Source organism: Tinamus guttatus, unplaced genomic scaffold (genome assembly GCF_059628265.1).
Source record: "Tinamus guttatus ecotype Peru unplaced genomic scaffold, ASM5962826v1 Tinamus_guttatus_pri_ptg000314l, whole genome shotgun sequence".
Classification (NCBI taxonomy): domain Eukaryota; kingdom Metazoa; phylum Chordata; class Aves; order Tinamiformes; family Tinamidae; genus Tinamus; species Tinamus guttatus.
The window spans coordinates 11,600,793-11,618,941 of record NW_028288848.1 but is presented as its reverse complement, the minus strand read 5'-3'; the positions used below and the strand labels follow the sequence as shown (position 1 = coordinate 11,618,941).

At 44.5% G+C, this 18,149-nt stretch overlaps 1 protein-coding gene across 4 annotated transcripts in view; it reads right to left on the bottom strand.

Annotated features, from left to right (window-relative positions):
- MARCHF8 (membrane associated ring-CH-type finger 8) overlaps nt 1–9,083 on the bottom strand; it is a 77,489-nt gene extending 68,406 nt beyond the window's left edge. For all 4 annotated transcript variants that reach the window (XM_088528773.1, XM_088528770.1, XM_088528772.1 and 1 more), the window contains exon 1: nt 9,046–9,083. The gene's annotated coding sequence lies outside the window, so the exon portion shown is untranslated. The remainder of the gene's footprint in view (nt 1–9,045) is intronic.
- Nucleotides 9,084–18,149: the final 9,066 nt, after the last annotated feature.

Genomic DNA, 18,149 nt, shown 5'->3' with positions numbered 1-18,149 from the left:
ACAAAAGGAGGATAAAGAGCAATGCAGAGCCCAATGCTAAATAACTTACTCCATTTTTTTAAATTTCTTTTCTTTTCTTAATTAAAGGAATGTTTTGGGTTTTTTTTTCCTCCAGAACAAAAAGATTCTTAAAACAAGGAAGGTGCCTTCTCTGCCTGAAAGAAGACACTGCTGGCAATATAGCACCCTTCAGCATCTACTTGGGTCAATCAATCAGCACAAATTCAGTGCAAAGTCAGTACCACCACTCTTATGGCACCTGGGCTCCCCTTTCTGAGTACTGATTCTGCCCTTACATTCCTGGTTGACAAAACAGAGACATCACTTCAATCTCTGGTCTCGTGCATTCGGCAGGTTATAGAATAGAATACTTCTTTAACTAGGGGTCAACAGTGGAATTAAAAGGTAGATTACTTTTAGCAATCTTCTGACTGAGCAAGAGTCACCATCAATTATAAATTAACACTGCATTTCCTAAGACTCCATTTTATGCATCAACTTCAAATGCAACATTTAGAATCTCATTCTTCCAAAGCCACCATCTCAGTCATCTTTGTATGGCAAAGGGAAGCAGCCGTCATGCAGGTGAGAAGGGACTGCTTAAGAGCCCCAGAATTTTCACTCAAAGCCTGGATAGAGAAAAAGATCTGGAAAGGCACAGCCGTCCTCACACATCCCTGATGAAGACGGCTACAAGCTCAAGTAACCTGTCCCTCTGACAGCTGTCACACTGCGGTGGCATCTTTTGCAGAAGGGGTCACAGGAGGCCTAGCAATCACATACGGCACTGACATACTCATCATGCTGAGGTGGCAGCATGCAAACATGAGCAATCTTGCCCATTTCTTCTTTTTTTTTTTTTTTGCACATTTCAGTACAGGCAGAAGAAAAGGCACACAGAGGAAAGCAAGCACAGCCCTCTGTGACGTCCAGGAGCGGCTGGACGCTGCGGTTGAACAGCATCTCAAGAGAAGCTGCTCTATGCTCCCATGTGTCTGGGTACTGGCTTTGGGGGAACATGGGTACCAGTCCGGCTGCTTTCTGCTCTGTTCACTGCTGACAAGAACTACTTTAAACTCTGAAATCAACAGTTTCCTCATCTTGCCAAATCCCCTGTTCCTGGCTCAAACGTCACTCTGAGGCATCCGTGAAGGCCCATGCATGAGCACCCAGGATATGGCTCAACGTAGGACAGCCCGTGCAGATCAGGGGCTCTTGGGGTTTCTCCTTCCCTTACTCACACAAGGAGCCGTGTCAGCCAAGCCGTGTGAAAGGGCAGAGCGTGTGGCCACGTGGAAGGGCCGCCCCAGCACCACGGCGCAGGCGGGATTGGGCCTCCTCCGAGCAGAGCATCCCCGCTGGAGCACAACTTCCCGCCCACATCCCCCGCACCAGGCGCAGCCGGGCCGGGCCCAGCAGCTCTGAAAAACCCCAGAGCCTAAACACAGCAGCTAGGGAGGGCTGAAAAAGCAGCGGCCGGGCAGCTGACCCGCAGCCTAGCTAGCAGTGGACCTGCAGAGCCCTAGAGGCATCCCGAGCCTATGCAAGACACCTGTAACACGGCACAGGGAGAGCATGCAGCCTGGAAAACTCCCCAGGAGGCTCTCAGAGCGGTACTGCAGACTGCACACGCGTCCCAGCTGACAACCGGAGCTCGAGCGTACAGAGAAGCAAACAACCATGACAAGCGGCTCACACACACACACACACACACACACACACACACACAACGGGAGATCGCGGCCAAGAGGAAAACGCACCATGGATCCAATTCCCTTGCTATATAAGGAACCGATCCCGACTCAGCGTCCTCGTACTCAGGCTCCTAGGCAGCTGGACCACACAGGGCTATGTGTTTTTAAAGCAAGTGAGAAATCTTGTCTGGAATGAAATAAGGCACTTGTCCCTGAGGGAGCTGGGCACCTGGTTTGGGGGAGAATGCTGTGTTCAGCAAAGCTGATGTCAACACCACTAGTGGATAAAAAAAAAAAAAAAAAAAAAAAAAAAAAAAACTAGGTCTTGTGCAAGTACAAGTGGCTCAAGATGCCCAGAACACCAAAAGAAGAGCACAGGAAAGTCAGATTCCAGAGAGAAGAAACCCACGAGCAGACAGCAAGTAGAGATGAGCACAGGCAGCTACGCAGAGCATGCAGGTGAGTGAGGGCCAGAGACTCTCCACGCTCCGCCGTTCCCTGCTACGCTGCTCCCAGGGCTCCAGAGCCACAGCTCTAGCCTGTCACTTGCACATCAGCTTGCCACAAACAAAACTGCATAGGGCCTCCTTGAAGAAAGCAGTCAGATGGATCAGGGAATGTCAAAGAGGGGCCGCAGCACATAATTCCAAACTTCTTGCCATTTGGAAAACACACGAATGTCCTGCAAGCTCCATCTTCCCAGCAATTTGCCTGGGAAAAAAAAAAAAAAAAAAAAAGAACTACAGTGCAGTTTTCCCACATTTCCAAATGGGGGAAAGAAGGGGCCAAGAAGGCCCCAAAGTATCTCAACTCTGGGAAGCCCTGGGAGCTGCAGAGCTCCTCAGGTGCATCAGAGCACGGCTCTTTCTTGCAAGCTTGCAAAATCATGCAGCAGTTTGCATAGCAGGACACAGGCCTTTCCAGCCTCACTATTTTACAACAAGAGCAACTAGGTGAATATTTGAACAGTGTTTCACAACTCTATTAACTTCAGGGGTCTCTGGCAGACAGGTTAGCCTCCCTGGGCAGTTCTAGCCTTAGAATGAAGGGTACAAAATAGCTTAACACCCCCGTCATGAGCATCACAAAATAAAACACACTTCTCATGCCAAGGAACTGCTAAAACACATTTATAGAAAGCTTTTGTGCCCCAAAGCAATGAGATATTTCAGTGCAACATGTTAACATACTGCTCAAGAACACTGAGGCATTTAAAAGGCTGAAATTTGATCTCATTTCTATTGGCTTCTGCTTTGTTATGCCAAGAGCAAAGTTAAACTCCCCTTCTATCTTTTAATCAACACATTTCTTCTTTCTGTTAACTCCCAAGATCAAGCCAACCTAGCAAGACTCCTGCAGTTCTACAGCTGCCTTCCTCCTCACCCAACCGCCTCATTTTATCAAACATTAACTTTGCGAAGAGCCGGCTGCACCGCGACTGCTCCAGTGCAGCGACAGTGCTCAGCATTTTCCCCGGGCTCACACAAAGCCTTGCAAAGACAGGCAGCCACCCAACAGGCAGGAGGATTAGCACAGTCTGATATTCTACAGCTCGGCGTGCTGTATCTGCAGTGCTCTTAGGAGTTACTCACCCCTAGGAATTACCTCGTGTCTGAAGCTGTATGATCTCCATGGGCTTCAATGCAGGGTGAGGCTGCAAGGCAGATTGTCTCCCTCTGTGCTCATGACATTGCAGTTTACCTTCCCCTCTTCCTGTGACCGCTGCCATTCCTGCAAATGCCTGGCGCTTATCCAGCAGGTTGAGCAGCTGCCAGCAGTGGGGTTGAGTCCGCACACGTCCGGGTGCAGAGCGGGGAACACCCCGGCACCTCACAGCGACCTTTTGCCACAGGTGACAACTGAGCAAACGCAGGTATACAAATACTCAGAGAATACAGCTCAGAAGCAGGAACATAACTCAGATTTCCTGTCTCTCACTACACACCTCTAGCTGCAAGAGAACTTCCTTTTCTCAACGGATTTTTTTTTGCAACCAGCCAGCATGTAGGTCTGCACACATTTATGTTATCTGCAGCAAGAAAACTCTCATGTAGAGATGATTTTCAGTGTCAGAGAGCAGCAGTTCATCTGCAAGTTTCCAATCTATTTAGAATTGTAGGTGTCATACGTGTATATATATGTACACACACACTTTACAAGAGCAGCTTCAGTTACAGAAAGTGTAAGTGAGCTAAGAGATGGAAAATAAAATAAAAAATGCTGAAAACAAGTGTCCTTGCTAGTCCTGGCATTTCCAGTTTGTATTTGGCAGGCAGGTTGTACATAACACTGACTCTGAAAGCTGTGGTGACAACAATCATACTGAAACAGACATTTTAGACACAAAATTCCAACTAACACTCAATTCACTTACGGGAAAGAAAGGAAAACCAAAGCCTCCTCTTATCCCCCTGAAAGAGACAGCCTGTTCCCCCGTATATTTTGTGCTCCCTTCTGTCACCTACTGTGAAGCACTACCGATCGCTGTTCACCCTGTTTCAGACTTTATCGGGCTTCTCAAGAACAGGAAAGCCAGGGCCAACTTTCACTTTCTACTGCAGCAGGGTCAACCAAGCGGTTCCTGCAAGTCCCTCAGGAGCCGTTTGCTGGAGGAGGCCATGGGAAATGGGAGAGAAGGGCACATTCAGACAGCGCAGGTTGAGGCAATCACAAGCATTTCTGTCTGCAACGCGGCCCGTGTTATGAAAGCCCAGGACAGCCCTGTATAGCAACACTGCCTGTGTTTCAATCCGTCTATCTCCTCAGATACATACAGCTTACACAGGAATACAGCACATTTTTCCCATTAGCCTTCCTCTTCCGACCGATGATTTTGTAGTTACAAGGGATTAGAACAGGGATTGGCCTAGCAGTGAATCACCCTCAATAACACACTGCGCTTTTACAACTAGAAATAGAGGGATCAGAGAGATTAATCCTTTGTCCTAGATGACACGAGGAGGCAGAGGCAGTGAAAGCAAATATAAATAGTCAAAGAAGGTTCTCTGGTTCGTCACAGCCTCCTTCGGATTGGAAAGTGCCTCTCCCACCAAGCAATGAGTTGGGAGGTTGTCATGAGTGACACTAAATGAAGGGACTCCCTTCTGTAAAGCTACACTGGGAGAGGAGGCTTTCCCACTAATGACCCACATAGCACTGTCTTCCTTCTCGCAGGAAGGTGGAGGACTGGTTCACCCCTGCTGCCCAGAAAAGCACTTGAATTTGTAGTACCTGAGAGAATATTCCCTCAGTATTGGATTGGTGCTACTGGGCAGCTTGGACGCACAGATTCGGTTTTGTCCTGTTAGGCTGATATTACCCAAATCATCCTCTGCTGGGAAAAATCGCTCCAAAAGCCTTGCCCAGGAGCCAATATCTCTCACACCAGGAGTCATCAGGAACAGTACGAGGACCCCAACTGTCGCACACATGCTAAATCTTTGGCAACAAAAGACTTGAACTTAAAAAACAACTTATTTGATAAGAGCAGAAGCGTGACTTCCCGGGCCCCCAAGCACTACTGGCAGCACAGGGGTAAGAGCAACAAGTCACAGGGACAGCTTGTTCCGGTCATTAGAGTCAGCCCATCAGACCAAGAGGTAACCTGTTTATCAAGTGTCATTTTTAACAGATACTCTCCCTTATAAGTACATTATACACAATAAAGAGGAACTGAAAGGTTTTTTTAAAATGCAGTGTATTTGAGAAGAGAGGCATTCCAGATTTTTAGACTTTTTAAATAGGAGCAACTGTGTGTGTGTAACCTTGCATCCATTTTTTTTTTTTTTTTGTCTGGCATGCAAATTCTTTCTTTCCTTCCCCTGTTTTATCCAATTGCCCTTCATCCTCCAAAGGGAAAAGTCACTTGTTCTTGTCCAGAACGTGACAAAGGTCAAGCTACCTGCTCAGGGACGAGCAGCAGGGAGTATTTTTCTCCTTGTAATGCAACCCTTATCCTTCAGTGTGTAAACACAGGTTCTCACTGAAACCCTTTGGAGGGTCATGCAGAATTTTAGGGGACAGATTTCAAAGGTATAAAGGCCACAGGTAGGATTTATCTGTCTCTAATCTACAGTATTCATATTTGGTATTGATTCTAGCCATAAAGTCAGCAAGCTTTAAATCTAAGATCACTAAATGAGTCTTAAGGAGTAAAGTGCTTATCTACTAGCTGTCTTGAGCATCTCATTCCATCAAACTATGGAAAATGTCATCCAAAGTTTCTAGAACCTGTTAATTCTGACGGATTAGACATACACCTAGAAAGCCCAGAACTTTGCTACCACAACAACTAAGGTGAATGAACATTTGCTGTTGATTCCTGTTATCAAAGCTTCCATACTGTTTTCAGCTGTTTTCAGTCCATTCAACCACGATAAACCTCTGGTTGAATTTAAGATATGCTGCCAAGTTCTCCTACTTGTTTTTAAAGGGAAATTCAGATAGGCACGCACTTAAAGATATAGAAGCTGAGAAGTCATTTACATTGCTGACCTAATATGGCCCAAACCTGATAATCAGCTGGATGCACAACGAAGCCTCGCTTTCCTCTAATCCTTGGGGAAAGAAACTGCACAAGGAACAGTTTAAGGCTGAGGCTTTTTCCGTTTGTGAGCTGCCTGGTCTCTGGTGACAGGGTACTTTCAAGAGTAATATAGTATTGAAATGTTACAGGAAACATTGCTTGCAAAGACCTTGCAAGGGTATCATGTCCATTTACCTATTCCATGGCAGAATCGATAAACATGATGTAATCTTATTTAGTTATTTAATGCTTCACAGGAAGGCGGTTAAATTACTTGACAGAAGATCCACAGAAAATATTGTGGTAAGCAGGAAAAGAGAATCTGTTTCAGCAATGATAAGTTCTTTACAGAAGCAGTGTTTTCAGTTAAAAGTCAGACAACAGAACCAGTACAACTGGCCCTAAGGTAGTAAATATCATTTCAAGGACCCAGAGTTGTGGAATTTCACTATTAATGTCAGCTCTGCCGCATCAAAGCGGACTACAACCAGCCTTCACAACTAACACACACATCAGCAAAACAGAAGTTAGTAACCCATGCACGAAATCTATGAATGTTGGTGACAATTATACATGCCACTTTAAAGGAATTAGCACAGTGAATTAGATGCATGGCTTGTGTCACTTATGCTGGCCCTGCAGCAACGAGCACTAGGTGCTTTGGAGAAAGAGCAGACAATAACCAAATAGCTTATTGGCCAGGCAAATTTCCTCTCCAATATCTCATGTCCCAGACCTGAAGTTTTCCGTTCGTTATAGCCTTCAACAGCTTTGACTAAAGAGTCAAACACACATCCTTTTCAACGGAGGCTTGAACTCATCTTGCTTAGCCTCAACGTAGGCCTTGTAACAAGAATCTATCTCTCGTCCACAGGACAGCATTGCTGGCAGGAGGCTCCCTGCTCCTGTGGCTATCTGCCTCCCCCACCAATATCAGCGTTTGAAAGAGCCACGAGGAAACCAGCTTGGCAGAGCAGAGGCTTCGGCGCGTTGCCCACAGCATATGCGACAGCCCCAGCAGCTGCGAAGGTTGAGTCTTCCCACCCTAAGACAGAAGGGCTGCTTGTCCAAAGGGTTAGGACAAGATTAACAGAAAGCAAAAACACATCGCTGCAAATATGGGAAGTATAGCTACAAACTGAGCATGCCCTGGCCTTCTAAATTAATCTATCCTCATGAGAGTTAAGACTGGGGAAAAAAAAAAAAAAAAAAAAGGGCAACAAGTAGATTTTCTAGTACTAGAATTGCAACTGGCTCATTCAGACAGCACCAGCAATTTGGACCACATATTCCTACAGAGAGGTACAAAAGATTTCAGGCTTTCATCTGATTTCACAACACAGAACAAAAAAATCCCTTCCTTGAAACCTGTTTACACACATAAGCAAAACTACTGACTGGGGCCAGCTGAACACGAAGTCAAAATGAAAACAAATAATCAGTGAATTATCAAGTCGACTTAAGTTCAAATCAGACCCAAACTACACAAAGTCCCCAGTGAAAGGACAGCTCTTCACTCCTCATGTCTTATCACTTTCAGCAATCGTAGTGCAAAGAAATTCTGGACAAAATATCATTTTAAGAGCAGCCATGGGGCTTGCTGGGGACTCCAGCGACAAACACACAGCCTGGGCCACAGCTGAACAGCTTCTGCACCTCTGAGCAGGTGTCACACCATCTAGAAGATATGCTCAAGTCAGGACCCTTCACATTCCCAGAAATCGTGGTCCAGGGCAGACTTTACCAGAACTCTGCAACAGCAAAAATTCATCAAACCTGAGAGGTTCCAAAGAAAATGTCTAAGCCTTGATAAACAAGCATTTTTCAAAGAAATATTCCTTCTCCTGAAAATTTCTGACTAACTCTACCATTGACTAACCCTCAGTCCGACTCAAAATTTCTCCACAAGTTATTTCAGTAGCAATAGCTCTTAAACAGTGACGCTGCTTCAGCTAAGTGTTGCCAGACCGATCCTCCTCTTTAGCCCTGATCTTCCTTCCAACATTTCCTTCCACCTCAAGCTCGGTCTAGGCTGGCCCTTGTGTGTCTGTGCTGCTGGTTCCTTCTCAAACTTCCTGTACTCTGAAGCACTCGTACTTTATTAATTCCAAATCCCAAGCTCTGTGTTCTCCTGCAGCTTGCAACAAAGACGGTGGTTAATAATCCTACTTTTCTGCACACTTCCAACACAATGAAGAGGGAAAAGTTAGTGCTGTGCTCACAGACAAGTCCAGAATTACTCTATCTGCCTGCTAGTTCCTAAAGTCACAATTTAAAAAAAAAAAAAGACTTCACTTGCTCTGTTATGAGGCTTCATTAATTGTTAGTTCACGTTACGATCAAGACTTTTTGAGTAAAGTTTGATCTCCGACGCACTTTTATCCCACATCCCTACCTGTACTCAGCCGGGACCGCTCCGGAACCGGCGCCCAGGCAGAACCAGAGCCGCCTCCCGCACCTGCCGCTCCGGTACCGGCACCGCAGCCCGCTGGAGGCCACGGAGCGGCGGGGCCGCCTCCCGCCCGCCGACCTGCTGCTCCCTGCGGGGGCGCCGAGCGGAGCCCTCCGCGCTGGCGCCTCCCGGCGCGGCCGCCCCGGGCCGGGCCGGGCCGCAGGAGCCGCCCCGCCTGTTGCTCGGCCCCTTCCCGGTTTTCCGCCCCAGGGCGGGAAGGGGCGTCCCGGTTCCGGGAGCGCCGAACCTTCCTGCTGTGGGGACGGGACGGGCCCGGCCTCAGGGCAGCGCCCCGGCGAGACGAGGCGCTCCCGGCGCCAAACCCGGGCCCCGCCGGCCAGCGGCTGCCGCGGGCGGGCAGCGGCCTCGCCTACCTCGCTGCCCCGCGCAGGGCCCGGCCCGGCGGCTGCTCCGGCGGCTGCTGCGGCGGCGGCGGCTGCCCATGCCCGGCGCGGGAGGCGGCGAGCCTGGCGCCGGCGGGGCCGGCACCCCCGGCTCCTCGCCCGGCTCCTGTTTACGGCGGCTCGCCGGGCTGCCTGTCAGCGGCCGCCCCGCCCCGGCCCGCCCCCGCCGCCATGGCCCGAGGAGGCGGCCGGCGAGGCGAGGCCTGCGCGTGCGGCCCCGTCGCCCCGGGCCCCTCCGCGCCCGCGGGGGTGACTAACCCGGAGCGCGCGGGGAGAGGCCGGCGAGCGCCGCCCGTCCCGAGCTCTGCGCTCACCCATGGCGAGTTGGCTCCTTGCGTCTGGTCAAAGTTTTTCATGGCCTGAGTCCGCACTCAGTAACAGCAATAATTTACAGGGCTCCGGGGAGACTGCACTTACCCTTGCAGGGCAAGGGCTTCTAAGTCCTATGTAGTCATATGCAGACTTCAGTTAAAAAGCATAGTCAGAAAATACAATTATATTCCTTAATATAAGTACGGACATGTGAATACATGGTGATAATCATGTCCTATTCACTGTACACTACCTGGAAGAGAAAGTCAGCTTCCCTTCTTAGCTGTACCACTAGCTTGAGGCCACAGGGAAATCCCAAAGGCTCTTTCCCTCCCTCCCTTTCTGCCCCTTTTTGGTTTTGGGGGGATTATTTGGGCACAGCATAGTTTACCACAAAGTACAGTAGGCCAAACTAGGAAAGGGGCCTGTAGTCACAATTGTAATAGGCATAAAAATACATAGAAATGCATTTGCACAAAGGGCAGATTTTCCAGGTGAAGCAGGAACAGACCAGGAGCCAGAATGACTGGAATGAAAGGAGCTACAAGAAGCCCCAGCACAACTGTGAGCACTGAACTGCAGGGCTAGGATCAAAGCCTTGATGCTGAGGAGCGCTGTGGGGGCACATCCTCCCCGCATGGCCCACAGCCCTCAGGAGGAGAGAAAACAAAACAACACAAACCCAAAGCAAACTTAAGGCTTTGTAAGTCTTTCCCATCAAAAGTTGTGACTAATTTGAAAATATGAAAGAATAAAAAATAATCATGAAAACAGAACATCTGCTGTTTAGCTAATTGAGCTCTTCCCTGTAATATATGCCTAAAAATGCACATCATGCCTAGCCAAAGATACTGATGGGTCGGCGTAACGATACATCCCACTGTACCCCAGAATCTGGGCTATGACGACACAGATGTGGCCTCTATATACACTTGCTATCAACTATACACATACATAGTATATATATGTATGTGTGTATATATATATATATATATATACACACACATATACACACACACACATATTTAAAGACACAATGAGACAAGTACCTCTGGGCCCAGCAGACCCCAATTCTCCTTAGGGGCAGCAAAGATTTCTAACATACAGTTATTAGGACTCTGCTCTCCAGAAATACTCCTTTCAACGGGAAGTCGTACGGGGCAGAAACTAATGCTAAAAAAAGTATGCTGTACATCTCTGCCTCCTTTTCTGCCTTACATACAGCAGTTTTTATGTGGACAAGCACCATTCATTCTTCCCACATAATAATAAATGATGTTTTTCTTCTACAATATTGGTCTGAGCATCTGCATATTTCCATGATACCACCACAATAGTTCGGGGGATCACTTTAGAATTCCATGGTACTAATACTGTGGCTAATAGCCACTCTGGTGCATACATACTCAATCATTTCAGATGCATTTTTGTAACCTATCCATGGCTATCAGCCTTAAACATAGAGAAGGAAAACAATCAGGCCACAGAACATGACATCTATTAAATGAGGCATCAACAAGTTAAAGCGAAGAATTTAAGCCTGAGGACCAGGAAACTAAACTGAGGCAGGGCCGCGTTAGGCTGCTGGGAACACGCAAGTCTTTTTCTGTGTATGTGCCTGCCTGCACAAATATGCCACATACACACACAGGACGGGATGTTTTCCTAAACCTTTTGGTTAGGTTCTTTCCAGTTCAGCTCAGTTGCTCTACTTCCTTCCACTTGCATATGCTGTGCTGTGTGTGTCCATCTGAGCACTTCTTCCTATGTACACAGCTGGAAAAGAGCAGGGGAATTTCTCCAGTCCTCTGAAGACTCCTATTTAATGGAAGATGAGCCTAGAATTCACTCTTTTCTGCATTGTTGCTCTGCTGCTTTCTGCCTATACCAAATGAGTAAAACAGATTCTGGTAAGAAACGGAAAAAAGAAGAGTATCAGCAGAGGGTGAAACCAATTGACATGAATTCTAGCAGGAAGACGGTAGGAAATACAAAGAAAGACAATATCCTTCCCTAACTATTCTTTATTCGTATTCATTCAGAAATACTTCCAGGTTCTGAAAGGAGAAAAACAAAACAAACCCCCTTACCTTTATAGGATCTGGGATTCCTTAAAACTTGCCAGTGTGCTGCACACAGAATTGGCTTTAGCTTCCTCTCTAGGATAAGTGGAGGTACTTTTTGCCATGTTCTCCCCTAGAGCATGAAGAAAATTAATGCATCTCTGTTGTCAATTTAAAAGGGAAATTATTTGCTGGGCAAATTTGTATTTCCGAGAATACTGAAAGTTAGTTTTCTTAGTTCCCTCAAGAACAGTAAATGAACAACTGCCACTTCATTTCTTTACCAGCCTGGAAAATCAATGCTGTAATACCAGGAATGCTGAGACATGTGATGACCAAAAGATACTCACTCTCTGAAGGTTATGTTTTGCCCTAGTAAATGGCAACAGATTAATAACTGAATACAAGGAGAAAATACGTAATTTGTGAGAACTGCATGGAGGGCACCTGAAACATGCTACATATACTACATATACATGCTACTGTACAACTACATATACATGCTACTGTACAATAAAACACTGAACAGCATCAAGAGCACCAAGACTCATTTTGTGAGGTAGAAGAAGAAAGGAAGTGCAGAAGGGAGGTTACTCATAAAATACACACTGGCAAGAGATCCAAAGAGTTGCAGTCACTGTAAAATATTTTTCTTTCTTTAATTTGTCTTTTGTGCTGACTGGCAAGCAGTGATCCAGCAGAAGACACCGCTTGGAGTTTGTTCAAACCAAGGCTGGTGTGCAGCTTTACCCACAGAAACAAAGGGTTTCCCAGCTCGTGTCACTTTTAATAAAAGCCCCAGCAGAGCTCCAAATAGGTGCTTTGCAAACATTTTAACAAGCGTCTTCTCAGTGCCCAAAACTTAGATTTTCTGCAATGTCAGATGCAAGATAGAAATTAGCAGTGTGATAAATTTTACTAAAACTTAACCTTGAAAAGTCACTAGGATGAGATAATTTGAAAGTCATTTCTGAGGCAGCGGCAGAATTAGGTAACTCACCCCTTCCATGCTCCAGGAGGTACAGGAGAACGACATTCATCCTGCTGAGCCTACCACCTAGCAGCAGGTGACTTTCTGAACCTTCTCCCCCACGGCAGCAGCTAGACTGCGTTCACCGAACACACAGGCGCAACAAGGGCACAACGAGAGCCTCTTTCTTTGTAACAGAGCCCGGAAAATATCTCCCTTGTATGCATGGCTACTAAGGATCAAACAACTTACAGCTAAAGGCACACGACAGAAAAATGGGAATTGGAGAACTTGAGATGACAGAGGATCTCTGTAGGTATCCTGCAAAATTAGAGAAGGTTCAGAGAAGCACAATGAGCACAATTAAGGTCCTAAAACAGTGAAGACTGAAGAGATTGAAATTGTTACCATGAAAAGGAGATGAATAACAGGAAATGTGATACAAATACAGAACATAACTGAATGCTCCAGAGACATTTCTCACAACACTATGGAAAAAAATGTTAGGAAATTTAAACCTACAGTAAAATAAAATGCTTTTCACACTACATATAATTAGTTCGTATATCTTAGTAAGTAACTGAAACTGAAGTTATCAAGATTTTAGAATAGTATTAGACCTTTCTGAACATCCGAGTTAATATCATATTGAGATACTAAGTTTTTTGTAATTCAGACCAGCCACTAGCATCAGCGATTAGATCCGGCGTTGAGAACGGGTAACCGCACACTTGGTTACTGCAGAACTCCTGAGCCTTCCTCTGAACACTCTGTAACCAGCCATGCCTGGAGACTGATGCTGGACTGGATCGTTCTCCAGCTAATCCACCTCATTTAGCAAGTCCTATGTTCCCACTAAAGAAAACTACCTATGATGATTGACAACACAGACAACGCTAGGAAGAAATCCTGCATTCTGCATATCCAGATTCTCAACATATCTAGAACCAAAGATAAAGTTCCAGCATTTGACATCATTACAAACTGGGTTCATCCTAAATAAATCTATGGTCTAACATTCAAGCAATTCCAGTTCAAGCAGAATGACTGTCATTCTGTGACAGTCTATTTAAAAGACCACATTCTATGCAGATAAAGGAAAGGAGAAACTTCCCAACTTTCCTCTTCCTTCAAGTTTCTTTACTCCCGCTGGGGGGGGGGGGGTGTTTTGAAATCCTTGTTTTTTCCTTTTAGGCAACTTTAGTGTTTTTATTTTGAAATCTTTAACCCTCATAATGACATTCCAAGTTAATCAAACTGTTTTAGTAGTAAGGTTTTGTCTTTAATTTGTAATGTTGGGCAGAGCACCTAATTTCATTAACCATTTACCACCCAGCTATGATTAGAATGCCTAATCCTTATGCAATAATATATAGTAACTGGCTCCACTGCTGACTGGATTAAAAAGAACTGAAAACTGCCTTAAAAGCTGGTTTAGCTGTAAATTTCTATTGCTCAAAACCTATAAAGCTTCTCAAAGCTTGTCTAGAAAGGACAAACAGTAAGAGGCCCCAGTTTGTTTGAGCAGTTGTTTGTATACATTCCTCACATGCCACAGAATTTATCCTTTCATACCCTCATCCTCTTTTCATGAAGTAAAGAGGGTAGCTATCTCTTTGCACTATATGGCTAGAAAACCAGGTACTATTTCTTGCTATGCATCCAGCTTCCACTAGCCAGCAGACCCCACTGAAACTCACACTTGTGAGGTGGATGCATGGGGAGAAAGAGAGAGCAGCTCTCTTCCCCTGCACATTAGCTAACAGTTTCCATTATATATAAAACATGTGTACAGGCACATACTTTTGAGGCATCGTTCCACTGGGTTTTTTGAAAAGCTTTGGAATAAGGCAAAGGCAAGGAATGCACACTATTGCTGACCTCCTCAGACCTGTTCAGACCAAAATAAACGGATGCTATTAAAAATAAAAAAAGTTTTCCGTATGTAGTTTTCTTTGTAAATCTCACTTATCACCCAAACTTTCCCCATTCTTAATGCATCTGCTGCCCTCTGGTGTCTCCCTCTGCACCTTCATGCAGACAGCCAACAACTCAGCAGGTTCTGTTAGAGAAGTCCATGTTTAAGAGGAAAGTCACACTTCAAATCAACAGACTGCAGTTTTACTGGCAGTTCTTTTGCCAACTGATGCTTCTAATAATTTCTCAAAAATATCAAGCTACTAAACATGCTCATTCTAGTAAGGGACTGAAGAACAAATGAAACTAATGTTTTTCAGTGAACATTGCCAGCCCGAATTCCTTCAAAATTAGCCAGTTCCAACCAACTAAACTGAAGTCGACTTCAGTCTGAGAAGACTGTTACAGTAACAGATGCCTCCCCCTTTTATAAAAAAAAAATGTCTGTACATATCATTTGAATACTTGGTTTTGCAGGGTTGGCATTTAAAAAAAATTAACTGGAAAGACAAAAGAGAAGCTAATCTACTTTCCATCAAATATACACACTATAACCATAAAAGAACTTAGAGCCAAAGTCACAAGGTTACATTGGCAAGACTGATAAAGAAACCCAAACATACTGGGTTATATATGGCTTCATTATGAGAGAAAAGCTGGAGAAGGAAGAGGATGACACCCAGAAGAGCTGGAAACACAGCCTGCAACTCACTGTGTGTGCATGTGGGGGGCTAGGAAGACTGGCTGCAAGAAGAAGAACACACTTAAGCTGTGGACGGAGGTTCGTCATGTATTAGGCAAGATGCAGACTGGATTCTGCAGTTTTCTTAAATCTTGCATTCCTTTTGATGCATTTGACTGCTCAGAAGCAACCGTCTCTGAGATGTAGCCAGTACTCCCAAGATAAACACATTACAATCAGGTTTCTTATTCACGGAATCAGCCCCAGGAAAGCACTCAGCTCAAGGAGCCAATAAACAGATGGCTGCATGACATGGTTACACCTTTTGAGAAACATACAGAAAATCTGTCACATTATTCACGAAAACCTTCTGAAGGCTTCGAAGTGCAATTGCCCACATTCTACAGCGGGATTTCTCAAGAATGCTGTAGGATCTCAGAAGGTCCCAAGAGCTAATGACAAGAGCTAAAGCAGAGGACTCCCTTCTTGAGCCCGTCGATGTGCCCTCTAATAAAAAGGGTGTGCTAGGTTTTCATTAGGAGAAAAAGCAAAGATCTGCCTTACAGCAAATAAGAGTGACAGGGAAGAACTTCATCGTGATAAAGACCAACTTGCCGAGCTACTTTATCCGGGACAGCTGCCTGCTGAGGAAACAGACAGTTAGGAACATAAAACAGGTCAAAAACAGTAACAGTCGAAGCACCATTATAGATCACCAAATAGATCGTTCTGCCCACATTTTTAAGTGTGTTTGACTGGTTTATCCCCAGGCTGGTTTCACCACTGACATCTAGTGGTCCCCACTGTACCATGGCACAACCTGGTTGAAACAGGATCTATTACCTTTTAAGCAATTGCTCTTTTTGAGGGAAAACAAAAAAAAGAACATCATCCCTGATTAACTGAAGAGTTTTGCATACAAAATCTATTATCTTACAGATATTTGCTCACTGAACACAGGAAAAAGGAGATTTTGAAATGATACTGTGAAAAAGGAATATTCTTTTACCCATGCACAGACAAGCTCTCAACATTCAATGGTACATGTCAGTAACATTTGAAATGCCAAATATAAACTAGGAATTGAAACTAGCTAAAAAGAACCAGGAGGCTGCTTTGGAAAATTACTGTTAAGAAAGTGAAGGATTAGTTTTACATATTAAAAACAAAGTGCTGCTGCTCACAGAAACCCCGTGGCTGTGATACTCTAACATACCAACTTCACAAGAAACAGCCTAAGTTCATTTCTGCATTAAGCAGATCCACTTTTTTAAATAACCATCTTTAAACATGCCAATATCTACAAAAAGGAAACTACTTTCTCTTTCTTTTTTCCCCAGCACTTCAACCATGGCAAACATTGCAAGACTACCCTCAAATAAAACCAGGGCAAAAGCTCCAGCAATCGGAACAGCGCAGGCTCACAGAGCTGTCCCACGGCTGCACTTGGCTTTCCTCGTCACACAGATGTCCTCGCAGGGGCAGAGAGCTGCTCAGGACTGACAGAGACCCCAGAAAAAATCCCAAAGGCAGGTCAAGATGAACTCGAGTCATGTAAAAGCTGGAAAAACATGACTTGGCAGTAGTACGAGCACCTCCCTGCACGCACAAGCAGCTCTAATCCACAGGTCACATCCAGGAGACTGTGTCCCCTATTATGGAAGTTCAAAGTATACAGAAAAATATTAAAAATCGGTATTTATCACAATGTCTAAAAAAGACAGAAATACTTTTTCTTTTGTTTTAAATAATTTTAACCTCCTTATCTCCTAGTTAAATTTACTAATATAAAGCATTAGTGCACTTACGCCGCACAGGGCTGCAAGCTGAGCAGATATGGGCACGGCAAGCACACAGGTTTTGTCACCACTGGCTTCTAAAGGTTCAGAGAAAGGGAATCTTTCACTCAAGATCCAAGAGCACTTCTGAAACCTGCACGGAGCTTTTCGACTTTACACCAGAATCCTGGAGATCATTCAACAGCAGATCAGCCTGGTTAAACCTCCTCACAGCTCCACACACAGCATTTGAAAAAATAAAAATAACAATAACAACAACAACAAAAAAGAATATACAAAAGGGAAGCAGAAGAGCACACCACGTCACTGTCAAACTTCCACTATGTAAATGCTTTATGATACAATCTAATTATGTGAACAAATGAACAAAAGCTAAAGATTTGTCTACAGCAGATGCATAGCACCACAAAGCACTGACTACTACTTAAAAAACCAAATCATCAAGGTGAGTTTACATAGTAAACAGTAATTAACCCATAGCACAGTCTAACACAGGATTTGTCAAAATCTACTAGCACATAAATTAACAACTATTAATTACAAACTTAAGTGCTCTTAGGGCTATTCTACTTTCTGAAAATAACAGTATCTGTCAGAATACTAGAGATCAGATCAAAATCTGAAGATTTATGCATAATACCTGTATCAAGTATAATAAAAATGAAGTATAATAAAGGTAATAAGCTACATGCATAGAAATTAGATTACTATACTGTGTTCTCTGAGAAAAATGGTTGCATACTTCAGAGTAGAATTATACATACACAGAAAGGGAAAGTTACAAACCAACTGGAGATTTGACTTGGATGCTTTCTGACACACATCTCAGTTATGCAGCTTTCGTAAAGATTTTATAATCACTCCAATGCACTGCAAAATAATTTCCAGTCACTCATTCTTAACAAAATGATATTAAGCTAAGAGAGCCTATGTTATTTTAATTACACTTCCTGTCAGAGCCTACTTTGTCTTCAAAGAGACCAATACCTCTAGCTTAGAAAGCAGATGAATCTCAAATCACTAGTGGCTGGAAAATCATTGCCACGTTTGCCCTGTTTCTTATTCTTTTCCTTTGGCATCGGATATTGTCACCTGTATAGGAGATATAGTAAAAACTATATGCATTAGGGTCATGACTGAAATTCCCAAGGGATTTAAGAAAATGCAAGTGGCTTACACAAAAAGGAATTCTCCAAGGATTAGAATTCTTGAAGTTACTACTTTATCTTTCATTTATCCTCTTCCTTTTATTAGCCCAACTTTTAACTGCCATGCCCACCAGCTGCTACTCTTTGGTTAAAATGCAGCATACAACATTTTAATACCACAAC